The sequence below is a fragment of the Triticum dicoccoides genome, chromosome 3B, assembly GCF_002162155.2.
Source record: "Triticum dicoccoides isolate Atlit2015 ecotype Zavitan chromosome 3B, WEW_v2.0, whole genome shotgun sequence".
NCBI classification, from domain to species: Eukaryota; Viridiplantae; Streptophyta; class Magnoliopsida; order Poales; family Poaceae; genus Triticum; species Triticum dicoccoides.
Genome location: NC_041385.1, coordinates 826,874,079 through 826,887,635, shown reverse-complemented (window position 1 = coordinate 826,887,635; position 13,557 = coordinate 826,874,079).

The window sequence follows — 13,557 nt, the reverse complement described above, 5'->3', positions numbered from 1 at the left end:
GCCGCCGCATCACAGGCAACTCCTCCACATCCAGGTGCTCCTCGTGCCCAAATACTCTGCAAGTGTGCAGGTCCTCCTCGTGCCCAAGTCTGAAATTTTGAACTTTATTGTCAAATCTGGAATTTTTGCTCTTTACTGTCAAGCATTATTTGTCTCTAAAAACTCAAGTTGTAAGTTTGTTGTAACTACCAAAGTCTAATTAGTCTATGGTCTGAAGTTTGATTAGTTAGGCTGAAAATAACTCTACTGTATGGCCTGAAACTAAGTTTGTGGTTAGCCTAATATCCACCTGTACCATGGTCTTGTAATCCCCAGCAGTATCTGTGTATGATCTGAAGTTTGATTAGGCCTACCAGAAAGTCTGGTTATTTTGATTCCCTCCTCACATGTTTATGTTTATGATGATGATGGATGGATGAACAAGACTGGAGAAGTTCTGACTATCTCATTGGTTTATGTCCTAATATTGACTGTAGTTAGAACTGGTCATCATGGAAAGCAGAATAGGAGTTGCTGCATTAGTTTTGTGACAACTAGTAGAGTGGCCCGCTCGATGCGCGGGCTAGAATTTTATAATGTTTCTAAAATAGAACATTTTTTATTTGTTTATAAAGTAAAATTGGAATGAAATGTGATTACATTCACAAATATGGTCCTATTTCCATCTTAGTTAAGTTTGGTTACTTTTCATAATCAGTCATATTTTCTTTTCCATGGAACACCATATTATGACCATATGTATCATTTGTAAATCGTATTAGATCAATAAAGTGAGCTGATGTATAGATCATAAGCTACTTAGTAGTATTCGTGTAATGTCAAAAAGAAGAGCCGCAACATTATATCGTAGGGTTTGTGTAACCTTTTATACTCACCAATTTCTGGTTGCAAAATTGAGTGTTTAGAAAAAAATGTGTCTTCAATATGCAATAGATATTTATGTTATGATTTATGACTTTATTTTTGCGCCAGACAGTTTTTTGATTTGTATTTTTCTTTGGCTCGAGTTTAAATGCTTAACAACTACTGTCTAATAATGGGTTCCATTTCTTTGACACCACTTTATATACAACCATTATACGTCACACAAATAGCTTAAACATATTTTGGTGAAAATTATTTTGTAAAACATACACAATAAAAAGTGTTTCTTACTAATCAGTAGTACCAAGTAGGGAACCTTGGTATTAATCAATCAAACAAAGCCCCACATTTGAGCCATCAAAGCTGAAACAATAGATGGGCGCCATATATTGACCACACATTTGGAAAATTTGATTGTGTTCACTCACATAGAAATTTGATGGCATGAAGGTCAACTTGCTCTCAAAAAATAAAAGGTACCAAACTTTGTTAAGTAGAGCTTCTATGTGCAAAAGGCATGATCGCATACTAAATAGTATGATTTTGCATCGATAGAGGTGAAATCAGATTCCATGCACAACAAAAGTGAAATTAAATGATATACCAAGTAGTTGCTCCAATTTTCTAAAAGTTCTTTTTTTTGGCATTTTTAAGTTATCCTTAGGAACATGAAAAGGATATGCACAATTTTCCCCAAAATATACTTCCATATTAAGTCACTATTAAAAGTATTACAATAACATTAGATTTCACAAATATGTTACAATTATAAATCGGTTATTCTTTTTTGCTTGTTCTAAGCAGTGCCGATGTCCAAAATGGACTATTTAAGACATACAAAGGACATACAGGGGGATTAAAAATTTCTCTAGTAATGTAATGAAAAGAAATAGCATGAAATTAGACGTGCCTATATATACAAATAATTGTAGAAGCATGTAATGAATATTTGGGGCGAACTTACTCACGTGTTTATGCATGAGAGCATATTAGAATATTTGAATTATGATTTATTAATTGAATGGCATGTTAGAAGATCAAATATTTTTCGTCATCAATTTAGACCCATCCTGGCACGAAGCTTTCCTTCTTCTGCAAAAGCCTATCCCCAGTATCATCTCTCCATAAATAAGCACCATATAGATAAGGAAACGGAAAATGTTGAAGACTATTCAATCAACATGTGCTTTATGTCTAGCCAAGTTCAGTATTTCTTACCAGACAGGATCTGAAGCACCAATGTTTGTGCAAATGAATTGGTCCAGCTTGCCGATGCCGGATGGTGGGTAAGAGCAATGTGGAGCCGGCTAACCCACTCGCATTTGGTCACCAGCCTGAGCCGCCCGCCGTAGCTGCACCACCGAGTTCAGCATCTAACATCAAGTTGTCTACATGAGTGAGATTAATGGTCCCGGTTAAAATTCAAAGAACAATATGAAGACAAAATAAATATGAAACTAATTTACATCTCAAGGATTTAGGCTCACCCACTCATCATCCGTAGCACAGATGACACTAATCGAAACATTGATTTGCATGTCCAGTCTATCTCGCCAAACTCAGTCTTCCCCTCCCAGAACTTCACATGGATTGGTTATTGTTCAGTAGTATTCATTCCAAGTTTAGGTGTTGGCAAGTCCAGTACTGGTAATTACCCCTTGCTTTCCATTACAACATGTCAACCATGCAAAAGGCCGCAAATGAATTGCTCGTCCGAAGGCAAGGAGCTCAAAAATGTTGGTTGTTCTGGCACCTCTATGTAACCACGAGGCTGCCTAAGAACTTCTAGTCGACAAAGTGAGTAGTTTAAGAAATTTTCATCTTCATGCAACTATACGTCGATCCGAGGCCGCCAATGAATTTCTCGTAGATGAGGCGAGGAGCTACATAAATTCATCATGTCCATGCGAGCTCTTTGCTGCCATGCCACTGATACCAACATCTAAATCTCCAATCAAGATGTACGACAACGGAGTGGAGAAGATCTGGGCAACAATGGGTGAACAAACAGATAAAGTGGCAGACTGATAGGATCACTGCAATGGGATGAAGAGGAAGGTTTGGGGCTAGATTTGGCATGAGAAATTTTTGCGGGCACACATACGCGCATACATCACACTTTTTTGACCCGGTATTGCAGGCTTGCCATGCATATGTAAAGGGCACACATTCACGTTCTTTTTTCAGCTAAATGCATGCATGCCTGTAGAAAGCTAGGCATTAGCGCACGTCTCTTTAGTTTATTTTATTTATTATTGAGGGGACTATATCTTTATTTTGAACCAAACAGGACACGTCTTTTTACTAGCCGATCGGGGCGTGCCATTTTCTTTAACCATCAGCGCACATTCTTTTTTTAGGGTGGCGTGTTCTTTCCTTCTACAACTGAGCGCAGGTTATTTTTTCTGTCGAGGGAGCATCCTAATTTGCCTTGGCTGATGGGAGCGAAATGTTTTCTTCCAGTATAATTATAGTGCCATAGGTTGGTAATTTTCTGACTTACATCTTATCTTAGGGCTATAAAAATTCGTCTATTAAATTAATGGTTGGATAATTCTAATTTTTGTGGTAATTTCTAGCCTATTTCTCTTTTCTCTGGTTAACCCATCAAGTACTTTTTATATATAAATAGATAAATAGATGCATACTCTTGGTTTCAAGAAGATGTTGTTGGTACTCTTATCTACATGGTTAACATGAATTGACAGTAACAAGCTTTTTTTCAATTTGAGATGTCGTTAAATACCTATGTGAGATGTGCTCCAAAATTGAGATATGCTGAGTGCTTACTAAAACAAATCAAAGAACTTTTTTTTTGCATTAGAGTTCATTTTGTCTTTTTTGTATGTTTTAATGCAAGCATCTTTTGGGCAATCTTTGAACATGAATTAGGAGCATTTTGATGTCATCTTGCCGGTAGATTTTAGTTCATGCCATGTTAGGACCTATAGTGAGTGCTACAAGCTTGTAAACTTGCTATCTATTCATTTCTGCCATGGCATGACATTTTTCACTAAATCTGGAATTGGCAGTATTAATACTTTGCATTTTGCCTTGAGGTTTGCAACAATTTTGTGCATCTTTGAATCATGATAAGTAAGAGCATCTCCAGCCGTTCGGCCCCCCAGGGCGCCCAAAAAGAGCGTCCTGGGGGTGCGCCGGTGATAAAATAGGCGCTGGGGGCGGTTCGGCACCCAGCCGTTGCCCCCAGGTCGCCCCCAGGCGCCGAATTCAGCCCAGCTTTCGGCCCAAATATGTCCAGAAATGGCCTGATAACTGCGTGCATCGGCCAATATTCAGCGCGGTTCGACGGGTTCCGGCGTGAATTTTCACAAACAAATAAGAATCAATTAGCTCCTCACATAGTCCGGCGTGTTTTCGACTTGTTTCACCACATAAATCAAATAGTTCACTAAAAATTATATCGTTTAACAAATAAAAACTCAAGTTTCATCTCAATTCCCGGCCTCGCCCTTGAGCCTCCATAGGTTTTCCACCAGATCGTGTTGTAGTTCTTGATGTACCTGTGGGTCTCGGATCTCCTGACGCATATTGAGGTACTCAGTCCAGTTTGCCGGTATTTGGTGATCAACTTGGGCAAGAGGACCCTACAAGTAATATGGTTCAGTGTCAAACGCTGGCTCTTCCTGCTCGCTCTCAATGATCATGTTGTGCAAGATGACACCGCAAGTCATGATCTCCAACATTTGATCTTTCGACCAGGTCTGAGCAGGGTACCGGACAACAGCAAATCGAGATTGGAGCACACCAAATGCCCGCTCGACATCCTTCCTGCAAGTAGGGCTGCAAGGAAAGCTCGAGGCTCGTGAGCCGCTCGAGATCGACTCGTTTTTTGACTCGACTCGAGATCGACTCGAAAAGAAACAAGCTGAGTTTGAACACTTTATGTAGCTCGACCGAGAAACAAGCCGATCTTGAGCCAATGTTGGCTCGCTCGATTTTAGCTCGATAGCTCGACAGAATATTATTATGTTAAATGATCATGCCATATATTAAATAAAAATAAGATAATCTATTACCATATATGTTGTCCATAATTTGTCTCCATTTTATTTACCAACGAACATGGAAACTGAATTAAGTGCAGAGAAGATTTGACCTAATTATGGCACGTGGTCGACTATGTGTTTAATATCCTGTATTTGGGTCAAAGGTTCCCAGTATATTCACCTTAATTTTTTTGTTTTTCATCAATCGATTTATAATTTTTACCATCTCATTTAGCTCGAAACTAGCTCGAGATCGACTCGAGATCGTTACAAGTTGAGCACGATTCATGTTTTACAGCTCGATCATGAGCTTCACTCAGTTCGAGCTCACATGAATTTTCACATGAGCTGAGCTGAGCCAACTCCAACTCACTCGATCTCAACTCGTTTGCAGTCCTACCTGCAAGCCTCCTGAATCTTCGCAAACCAGGCGTTCTTGCCTCCTAGCACAGGGTTTGAGATGGTCTTCACAAATGTCGACCATCTCGGATAGATGCCATCAGCTAGATAGTACCCCTTGTTGTACTGCCGCCCATTGACCTCGAAGTTCTCCGGAGGAGAATGACCTTCAACAAGCTTGGCAAAGACTAGGGAGCACTGTAGGACGTTGATGTCATTGTGAGTTCCTGGCATCCCAAAGAAAGAGTGCCAAATCCAGAGGTCATGTGTGGCCACTGCCTCAAGCACCACACTGCAACCGCCTTTGGCGCCTTTGTACAACCCCTGCCAAGCAAATGGACAGTTCTTCCATTTCCAATGCATGCAGTCGATGCTTCCAAGCATCCCAGGAAATCCTCTTGCTTCATTCTGTGCTAGGATCCGAGCAGTGTCTTCCGCATTGGGTGTTCGCAAGTACTGTTGTCCAAACTCTGCACCATTGCCTTGCAGAACTTGTAGAAACACTCAATGATGGTGGACTCGGCCATGCGCCCATAGTCGTCGAGTGAATCACCGGGAGCTCCATATGCAAGCATCCTCATAGCTGTCGTGCACTTCTGGATCGAGGTGAATCCAAGTGTGCTGGTGCAATCTTTCTTGCACTTGAAGTAGCTGTCGAACTCCCGGATGGAATTCACAATCCGGAGGAAAAGCTTTCGGCTCATCCGATAACTGCGCCGAAATGTTTTCCCACCGTGCAATGGAGCGTCGGCGAAGTAGTCCGAGTAGAGCATGCAGTAGCCTTCCAGACGATGTAGGTTCTTTGCTTTCACCTGCCCAAGCGCCGAGCCACCCCGCCGCGGCTTCTCACTGCTCGCGAGAAGGCCGGTGAGGGCGGCGAGCACCATGAGATGCTCCTACTCCTGGACGTCGACTTCCGCTTCCTCATCCAGCAACGCTGCGAGCGCCTCCTCATCTTCGGAGTCCATGGCCGGGCCAGGCAATTCACCGAACACCTTGTGGGCGAGGTGGGCACAAGCCCGCCGGCGTACAGGCCCTGCGTGGACGGAGCGCCGGAAAAGGTGCCGGGGCGGTGGCGAAGAGGCTGCCTCGGCGACGCTCCTTCTTTTTCTAGGCTGGAGATGGTCTACCTAGCTGCGGCGGGCGGTGGTCGGTGCCGGGAACGTCAGGGTGGTGTAGGGTGGTGGCCGAGCGCGAGGGCGGGAGGGCGAATCTGGGCGGGTGGTTTGACTTTTCGCCTGTCAATGTGGCCCCAGGAACACTGTTCGCTTGCGCCAGAACCCCCGAGCCCCCCTCCCCCCAGTGCGCCGGGTTCGGCCTTCGAGCGCCGGGCGCAAAAACGGCCCGAGCCGGCGGAATTCGGTGTCCTAGGGGCGCGACTGGGCCATTTTTTTGGCGCCGGTGCAAATAAATTGCCTGGGGAGGCCTTCCTGGGGGCGCGGCTGGAGATGCTCTAAGGGTGTTTTGTTGAGGTAATTAGTACATGCTTGTCATGCTCTTTGTTTCCATGAAAAACTTGTGTAGCATATATTTTACTTGCCTCAAAGATTGCATCCTGAATATGTTTTGTGCCACTATGCAAATGTCACTGTCTGAAAATCTGTTAATACTTGTCAACTGTATCATGATGATTGCCATTGATCTAGGGGTCATTTGAATTAGTTCAGTAAGCATGTTTGCCATGTGTTACATGCACATCCATGTCATGCCATTGTTACCATGTAGAAATTTTGTAGCATGTTCAAATCTTGCTTTCAAATTAGTATCTAGCTGCAATGCCACGCTATTTTTCTCTAAGTATGAAATTTGCTTTCAAATTGGTATCTAGCTACAAGTTCCAATATCTTTAGGTCAATTTCAACTAAAATCTTCCATTCTATCTGGTGGCATACTTGAATTGTTCTAGTTCTTGAATTGTCCTGCCATCTTCGTAAGATGCTACAGAATTTCTACCATTTGTTGTATGCTGAGTTTTGTTCATAGGATGATGGTTTATTCATTTGTTGAGCTGTGTATTCATCTTGTATTCATCTTGTATATAAATCTTGTATTCACCTTGTATTAATCTTGTGTTCATTTTTGTATCCCGAAAGAGAGGCGGTCCGTAAAGTATAAAGCCCACATGGCCGAGGGAGTGTGCGCCAGATTGCATAGCGCCGTTTAGGATTTGCCTTTGCCGATTAGGCTGTCCGATGTAACCAAAATCACTAATTGAGGAGTACTCCTCGCAAAGATCACTCCCACCTTCCCAGGTTGCAACAAGTGGCGCGTTGCATGTTGTGCCACTTGTCGCAACCCGGTAATTTTCCCTTTTTTCATAGATCCGTTTATTCAAAACGCTTTATCTTTTAAACCGTGTGTCCAAGTCTCGAACCGTTTTCACCATTGGATTCCTCGCATCGAGATCTTCAAAACTAGATCCCATGTTGATAGGTTTTGACGAACTTTTTTTTCACGATAAAAAACCAGACGAAAAAACCAGAAGAAAAAACCAAATTGTGAGCATGGTTTTTTCCCTTTCCAAAAGAGGCCCGGCAATGCCTCTCGCGAAAGCACAACCATACCTCTCGCGGGAACAAAACTGTGCCTATCTCGAAAGAAAAAATAGAGAACTCATCTTTTTTTTTCCTTTTCTAAGAGCCATGCACTAGTAGAAAAGGGGGCATTAGTCCCGGTTCGTAAGGGCCTTTAGTCCCGGTTCATGAACCGGGACTAATTGGTCGTTACTAATACCTCCCCCCTTTAGTCCCGGTTCAAACACAAACCGGGACAGATGTGCCTCCACGTGGCCGGTGCGCCGAGCCCAGGCAGGGGGGCCTTTGGTCCCGGTTGGTGGCACCAACCGGGACCAAAAGGAGATGTTTTTTTTAAATAAAAGTGGCTGCTTTAGGGGTTTTGGGGGTTATTTTTAGGTTGTTATTAGCTAGCTAATAGAGAGAAGTGTCCTCTCTTATATCTTCGTCCTTGGTTTACCACTGCTGCTATGTTCATTTCACCCGGTGCATGCTCGCATCATACATCATCATATATAATAACAAGTCCTATTAATCATGCATCATATGCATCATACAACTTCTACTCGTTATTAATAATAAGTCATACGATCATCATCCTCATAGTCATCGAACCCAACCCTACATATAATTGTTCTTAGCACATGATCATCAGTATCAGGTAGGACCTAAACACCCTTAAGGTAAAATAGCATAAAATAATATAGACCCTGACTCTCCATTATGAAGAATGGAGATCATCTTGTCTCCAATTTTTGCGCTTTGCTGCCTTTTGCTTCCAAGAAGCTCCTTATGACTGTCCATGCATTTTTTCCATTCTTTGATTGTCATGTCTCCACTTCTTTTAGAAACCCCGTATGGACAGTTCAGATTCGTAGGAAGACCTGGTTGTATGTTCAAAACATGAAGGGTACCGTGCGTATACATCATATGAGGCACACAATCATTCGGGATTATTTATTGAAAAAATAGTAATAACTTCGTAGTTAGCAATGATGTACTACTTTTAGAAGTGTGCAAAAAGATGCACGGATGTCGTCATAGTAAAAACTCTTACCAGGGTATCTCCATGGTAGTTACCATAGTTCAACACATGCACTAGTGGCACGTATTGACCATAATGTTGAGGAGTTCAATTGTAGACATTGTAATTTCAAAGATCAGTACAAAATGCGATCAGATGATTTTTCTCCCTATAAGTTAATTCAAAGTGGGGATGCACGATTGTGAAATTTTCCTAAGCGCTACTTATATAGCGAACGCTTTGGTCCCGGTTCGTGGCACCAACCGGGACCAATACCCCTCTTTAGTCCCGGTTGGAGCCACCAACCGGGACCAAAGGCCTCTTTTCAACAGCCCAAAGGGCGGGAAACAAAGACCTTTGGTCCCGGTTGGTGCCACCAACCGGGACTAAAGAGGGGTATTGGTCCCGGTTGGTGCCACCAACTGGGACTAAAGAGGGGCATTGGTCCCGGTTGTTGCCACCAACCGGTACCAATGGACCCGTCTAATTACTTATTTATTTTCTATATACTAAAAAGGATAATGTCGCTGCTCCTTCTCTCTTCCTCTCCCTTTTGTTTCTTTATTTTCTTTGTGGCACCTCTGTGTTGCATATTTTATTTGGTCTCTGTCTCTGTCTCTCTCTCCCTCTCTCTCTCTCTCACTCACTCTCTCTCTCTCTCTCAGGAGAAATAGCTTACAATGATGAACATTACAATTTACAATGACTCACTTCAACTGAATGTAATCATATCCCAAAACTGAAAACATAAGAGAAACTCTATATAATGAATTCCTCTGGAAGTGTACCAGTATGTACAATGATCCGGTGTAGCATTGATATGACAAAATGAAGAAGCCATGAAAATATAAAGCTAGCCATACTATGATCATGCAAGGCAAACGGAGACATGTCTCTAAACATGTAATATAATATGATGGTAGCGCATGGTGATATGCTCGGAATTTCTATAACTTTTGGTTGCTTCATGAAAAATATATTATCAATCTTGTATGCTAGGCAATTTTATATCAGTTTTGGGAACTAACCTATTAATCCAGTGCCTAGGGCTAGTTGTTGTTTCCTACTTGATTTTGGTTTTACAGAAAAGCCATACCAAAAGAAGTCCAAACACGCAAACCTTTTGACAATTTTTCTGGGACATAAGAGAACCCAGAAGCCTTAGAGGAAATCCAGGAGAAAAACGAGGAGACAACAATACAACAGGGTACGGCCTGGGGTGGTAGGCATGCCCTGATGTCTTGTGGGCCCCTCGTGGCTTCATCTAAAAAATTTCCCAAATATTGGAAAAAAATCCATAGCACTAGCAAAACAACTTTTCCGCTGCCATAAGTATTTGTGCTTACATGATCCCATTGGGAGGACTGCATTGGTACTCTATTAGAGGGTGAATCGGTCATGGAAGGCTTCTACATCATCCTTGTTGCACTTCCAATGATGTGTGAATATTTCCCACGGGACCTGTGGGTCCATAGTTATTAGCTAGATCTCTCTCTCTCTCTCTATCTATCTATCTATCTCTCTCTCTCTCTCTCTCTCTCTCTCTCTCTCTCTCTGATCTTCAATACAATGTTCTCCTCAGAGTTCTATTCGATATAATCTTCTTTTGCGATGCGTTTGGTGGGATCTGTATTGTGGGTTTATGACCAGATTATTCATTGAAAGTAATTGAGTCGTTTCTGAACTTTATTATGTGTGATTGTTATAGCTTTGCATTTCTCTCCGATCTATCTGTTTGGTTTGGCCAACAAGATAGATTTATCTTCAGCAGGAGAGGTGCTTTGTAGTAGGTTCAATATTGCAGTGTCCTCACTCTGTGACACAGGAGGGATAGCAAGGCACGTATTTGTATTGTTTCTACTAAGGGAAGAACGATGGTGTTTATTGATATTGCTTGGCTTTATTCTTTCTACATTATGGCATCATATTTCATGTATTACTCAGTTCGTCATGAACTTGATACGTTGAGAGGCAAGCATAGAAGCGCTCTCGAAGTGGAGTAATAGTAGTAGATGCAGGCAGGAGTCAGTCTACTTGTCATGGACGTAATTCCTATATACGATCATGCCATTAATAACGTCATAACTATGCGCTTTTCTATCAAATGCCCAAAAGTAATTAGTCTACCCACCATATGCTAATTTTTTATGAGAGGTGCCTCTAGTGAAAACTATGGCCTTAGGTCTATTTTAATCATATTACTGAAACCCTAAATACCTTGCTACAATTTATTTACTTTCAGTTTACTTTGAAATTTATCTAGAAATACAAGATTTGATCCTTGCAGGTAACGAGTACAAGGGGATTGACGACCCTCTTGCCCGCGTTGGGTGCAAGTATTTGCTCTTGTGTGTGTAGGTACTGCTAAAGGTCGTTTGTGTGAATCTCCTAATAGCCTTCCTTTTCTACTAAGGGAAATACTATCCATTACTATATTGATTCACCCCTCCTCTTTGGGGAAAATCCCAACACAGCTCACAAGTAGTAGAAAGAATTTTGGCACCATTATCAAGTAGATTCCATCAAACAATCAAGGTCCCTTTATACACATTATCATTATTTGTTCTACTTTTTATTTTCCTTTATTAGTCTCGACAAAACAATGAAATACATAAAAATATTTTATTTCGCTTGCTTGCTTGAGTTGCCATTATGAAAATACTATGTTGTGTGACTTCTCGAATACTAATAACAATGATTTTATTATTACTCCAACCGCTCCTGCCTCCACTCGTGTGGAGTCATATGATATTAATGTTGCATTACTAAATCTTATTATGAAAGAACAATTTGCTAGAAATCCTAATGAAGATGTTGCATCCCATCTTAATACATTCGTTGAATTATGTGATATGCAAAAGAAAAAAAAGGTGTGGATAATCGTATTGTTGAGTTGAAATTATTTCCCTTCTCATTAAGGGAAAAAGCTAAAACTTGGTTTTCATCCTTACGTGCAATAATATTGATTCAAGTATTTTCCTCCCGCTAAGATAATGTCTCCTAGAAATAAAATCATGATATTAAACAACATGAGCAAGAACATGTTCCAAAATCTTGGGAGAGAATAAAATTAATGATTAAAAAATTTCCCACTCATGGATTAGACTTATGAATGATAGTACAAAAAATTTATGCGGGACTAAACTTTGTCTCGAGAAATCTTCTAGACTCTGGTGCACGTGGTGCATTTATGGGAATTACATTAGGGGAAACCACAAAGCTTCTTGATAATATAACAGCAAATTATTCCCAATGGCACAGTAAACAAGCTCCAACTAGTAAGAAGGTTAACTTTGTCGAAGAAGTTTTCACTCTGAGTGATAAATTGGATGCTCTTATGAATATGGTTATAATAGTAAGAATGATCATGTTGATCCTAATGATATCCCATTATCTAGGTTGATTGAGAAAAATAACGATGCTATTGATGTGAATTTTGCCGCTAAAAATAATTTCAACAACAATGCTTATAGAGGGAATTTCAACCCGAGACCGTATCTCGGTAATCCCTCTAAAACTTTTGGTAATTCCCGTGGTAACTCATAAAATAATAATACAATACCTACCGAACATGAAAACAACGTTAAATAATTTATGAGTTCTCAAAAGATTTTCAATGCTATGGTAGAATAAAAAGTAAATGAAGTTGATGATATATCTAGAAACAGGGATAGAATTGCTTATGCTATGTATACTCTCAAAATGAAAATTTTGCCACATAAAAAGGATGCAATATATGAATCTTTAAGGTGTATCCAAGTCACTATGGATGAGAGTAGAAAAATAATTGACAGGATGAGGGCTAGACGCGAATTTCTAAAAAAGCGCTAGCACCCAGTTTTACAACAACTAGCAGAGTGGCCCGCCCGATGTGCTGGCTAGAATTTTCTATTTTTTTATCGGGATAACACAATGTGCGAGGACGTCATCTTTAGTTTATTCAAAATTCACAGAAATTGAAAATAAAATATGTTTCTCTATATGTTCACATTTTGGGTAGGAAATAATGCATATGTATTACCACAACTATTATTATTAAGCTACTTTCTAAGAATAATGATTATTTTTTATAGCATTCCTGCAAGTACCAAGATATACATATGTACATCTCCACGTCATATTGGATCGCTGGATAAATATAAAGTTTAGTCCACGAGCTAGCTGATAGTTTTCATGTGATGTTAGACATATATATATGGATGTTAACATTCTAGTTGACAATAGCTTTATTGTCCGGTCCATTTGTCTAATGGAATAATGTTGTTAGAATTCTTCATGAAGTAAAATACGAATGAATTCACCCTTGGTAACATGGAAAAATGTGAACATCACCATGAGTTTGGGCACCGATGGATTTCTAACCCTATAAGGGTAAGTGTAAGATTTTCTTAACCATGAGTAACTCCGTTAATATTATGGCATATGAGTCATTGGAGATACTCCTCCCTCCGTAAAAAAATATAGGAGCCTATGTACTATGTGGAATGGTTGATAGTAGAGATTTTACTCCTTTGGATAGACCATTCACGATCCTCTTAGCAGTTATATGCAAGACGAACAATAAATGCCTCCTTACCCTTCTTACATACACATGTCCAAGCCAGCAACTGCTAATGAAAAATTCAAACATGCAAGGAGGCATTACCATCGTAGCTAGATACCAGGGGCATTCCATGCTCCAATTTTGCACCTTGCCGAGGTCTGCTTCTTCCAGGGGCGGAGCTACGGGGGGACGAGCGGGGGCCAC